General features: G+C 35.6%; 1 pseudogene; it reads left to right on the forward strand.

The window, feature by feature from the left end:
- Window positions 1–1,424: 1,424 nt before the first annotated feature.
- LOC103935025 lies at window positions 1,425–3,339 on the forward strand (annotated as a pseudogene).
- Window positions 3,340–4,042: the final 703 nt, after the last annotated feature.

A 4,042-nucleotide genomic window follows, 5' to 3' on the forward strand; every position in this document is an offset into this window, starting at 1 on the left:
GAATTCGATCTTCAATTTAAAATATTTACACTAGTAGATACCACAAAATCTTATGTTATACTTGATGAAAGTATAAATAAACTCTTAAATGTTAGTAAATCTATCGTTTTGACGGGATACACATCCTACGAAACTAATTTCAACGATCCAACCGTCAAACTTGTTTATATATGCTTCGAGATCACATACGCCAAAAATTGCAAAAAAATAAACATTCAGAGATCAAGTAATGAGACAAAACTTTTCGACGGTTATAAACGAAAAATTACGATTTAACGGTTATTTTAACTTCGATTTTGATGATTTTTTACAGCTACACTGATTGATCCTATATGAATACAATGAATAATTCGATCTTCAATTTAAAATATTTACACTAGTGTATACCATAAAATCTTATGTTATACTTGATGAAAGTATAAATAAGTGTAGATTTTTAAAACCCTCCAAATCTCATGAACAATGTTATTTATTTGAGTAAAAAATTAATAATAATAAGTGTGAAAAATGTAATCACTCGTAATGAAAAGCTTTACAACTTTCATTAAGGGGTCAACTCCGAAATTTAGTATGTATATACTAATTTAGTATTATGTTTTACATTTTTTTGGGTCAAATTATGTTTTTCTTTTCATTTTTATTGATTTAAATATAATTTTCTTAACGGGTAACAGGTCGGGTCATATTACCTGATAATATTAACAGGTTGATTTCGGGTCGGGTCATATTACCCGTTTACTTTAATAGGTAGTACACGACACGACCCGTTAAGCTATCGGGTATGACACGAAAACGACACGAACACGAGAAACACGACACGAATGCCAGGTCTACTCTCAACTCATTCTCTATCTCTTTCCTAACTGCTAACCCCCTTTTTTGTTTTTTTCTTATGTCTGCCAACCTATTAAAAACAAATAACTCCTCTCATAAAAAAAATAAAAAATAAATGCTTAAAAATTATATTTCTTAACGCACATAGTGTGTGACCTTTGTTAGTAATAATAATAATAACTCAAACAGAGACAAACGAAAAGAACATCAACTTTGTTGTAGCCCTATTGGATTAGAAATGTGATTGTATAAATCCTAGTGTATCTAGGGGTATCTTTGTATATTCCTTTTAGTAGTTTAATTCCTATTAGAGTTGTAATCCTCATAGGGTAAGGATTTAATCTTCTCTACTACTATAAATAAAGGCACAATGGGTGATACAACGCACACCTCAGAATTACATCTCTCTCTTCTCTCTCTGTTGCCGCTGGCTCCTCTCTCTCTATCCTAAATACAGTTCAGTCAAATAGGCCTACAACAAACTTAACATTATTACTTTTAATATTTTAGTTACTCAGATTTTATCGGGGCTTTTGAATTAATCAAAAGGAAGCTCTGGCTTTATATATAGAGATGATAAGTAGGCACATTCAAGTGGCATTAAGTATCACAATACAAATATAGACGGTCCAATGGCCCTGCAGCCGGAAGAAGAGGAAAACTTCTGCTATGCCATGCAGATCGCGTTTTCTTCAGTGCTGTCCATGTCTATGCAATCAGCAATCGAGTTAGGCGTTTTCGACATCATAGCAAAAGCCGGTCCTGGTGCCAAGCTCTCTTCATCAGAGATTGTAGCCCATATTGGCAGCGGCACCAGGAATTCTGAGGCACCGGTGATGTTGGACCGTATTCTAAGGCTCCTAGCCAGTCACTCTATTCTCATCTGCTCTTTTGTTGCTAATGAAGAAGATGGGTCTGATTCTCAAAGGCTCTACAGCCTTGGCCCTGTGTCCAACTACTTTGTGACTAATGAAGATGGTGTTTCTTTAGGTCCCTTGATGGCATTCATTCAAGACAAGATCTTACTAGACAACTGGTCTGTTTAGTACTGCTCTCTTGACCCTACTATGTAACCATTGTCTTAACCCTTTTCTCTTGGCCCTATTAATTGGAGGCTTGGAGCAATGATCCTGAATTTTGACTGGAATCACTTACCACTTATTTATTCACATCAAATTAGAAATTTCCACTTCAGTCATTGATGAAATAAATTGGTGTCATGCTTGTTTTTTTTTTTTTTTTTTTTTTTTTTTCCCTAATTAGCCTAATTAATAGTAATTTTTTCTTTTTAACTCTAACTTGGGTGGTACACTTTGACATTGATAGACCCCAGCTAAAAGAAGCAGTTACTGAAGGAGGAATTCCATTTAACAGGGTCCATGGTATCCATTCTTTTGAGTATCTAGATTTAGACCCCAGGTTTAATCAAGTTTTCAGCACAGGAATGTTCAACCACACCACTATTGTCATGAAGAAGATTGTTCATCTCTACAAGGGTTTTGAGAAACTTACTCCACTTGTTGACGTTGGCGGTAATGTGGGAGTGAATCTTAGTGTAATCACTTCTAAATATCCTCATATTAAGGGTATCAATTTCGACTTGCCTCATGTTGTAAAACATGCCCCTTCATATCCTGGTAGCGATCGTTTTCCTTCTTAGTTTTATTTATCATGCACAAGCATGCAGCTTAAAATAGGAGTCAATTTATTTTTGCAGGAGTCGAACATGTTGGAGGAGACATGTTTGCAAGTGTTCCATCTGGGGATGCCATTTTTATGAAGGTAATTTGTCAATTTCTCGAGCATTATTTTTTTATTCTTTTGTAGTTTGAGGTCATAAAAACAATGGTTACAATGTATCTTTTGATAAATTTTTAGTGGATACTTCACGATTGGAATGACCAAGACTGCATAAAGTTGTTGAAAAATTGTTACAACGCTATTCCAGACGATGGAAAAGTGATTATCGTGGAAGCACTTCTTCCGGCGATGCCAGAGACTAGCACCGCCATGAAGAGCACCTCCCAGATTGATGTGCTTATGCTGACTCTTAACTGGGGAGGAAAGGAGCGGAGCCGAGAAGAGTTCATGGCTTTGGCAACTGGTGCTGGATTTAGTGGCATTAAATATGAATGTTTTGTCTGTAATTGTTGGGTGATGGAGATCTTTAAGTAAACTCCTGCTTAGAAAAAGTTAAACCACTTCATGGAAGTGTACTCATCATGGCCTCCTGCCCCATCAATAACTCCGGCTCATAATTCATGTCTCAGAAACACCTATGTCTGTGAGCATGATCAAGAAAGTATTTTTCTTAAAACCACAAGGAGATATGTCATGGCAACATGTGTACGTATATATCTGATGCACTAATAATTAGGTGCTTATAAATGCATCTTAGTGGAGGAATAAAGTCTGGAAAATGTGGTTGTTTTAACATGTAGTGGTCTTGGCAATTTGTAGTCTCCTTTGTTTTGATCAATGTAATAAGAATTATAGTTTGGAATCTGTTTTTCTTCTTTCCTCGTCCTTAAAAAGAAGTACTCATACAACTCTGAAGTGTTTAGAGGTTCGCAAGCAGCATGCATTTGGTCATATATTCATTGACTCTAAAATCCTCTAAAGTCATTCAAGGTTACATAAATTTATGGCTACTAAAAATCAACTGCACGAGTGTTTTTTCCTAAAAACAATTACTTGTACAATTTTGCAGTGTTTGAAGTTCAACAACAGCTTGCAGTTGGTCATATTTTAATTGACTCTAAAGATCTCTAAAGTCTTTGAAGGCCACGACAATTTATTGCTACTAAAAAACCAACTATGCGGGTTTTTTTTTTTTTTTTAATAAACAATATTATTTACGCTAAGGGTGAGGGGGTGGCTCAGCCTCATAATGAGCTTGTAATAATGTGATTCAAATTTTCCTGTGACAAGTATTGAACCTAAGCCTTTTTATTTACAAGTGAAGAGGAATACCATTAAACCGTAAGTGGCAACTATGCGGGTGTTTACTTCCTAAAACCAGGTACTTGTACCAGACTGAAGTGTTTTGAGGTTTTCAAACAACACGCAATTGGTTATAAAACTGTGTGGGTTTTGTCTTCCTAATGCAATTCTAAAGTGTTTGGACGTCCACAAACAGCACAGTTGTTATATATGTGGAGCCAAAAATAATCAAGGAGAATATGGAGGTGACACGTGGATTTTGGGG

The sequence above is a fragment of a genome, unplaced genomic scaffold, assembly GCF_019419815.1.
Source record: "Pyrus x bretschneideri cultivar Hongxiangsu unplaced genomic scaffold, Pyrus_bretschneideri_v1 Contig15, whole genome shotgun sequence".
Lineage (NCBI taxonomy): Eukaryota > Viridiplantae > Streptophyta > Magnoliopsida > Rosales > Rosaceae > Pyrus > Pyrus x bretschneideri.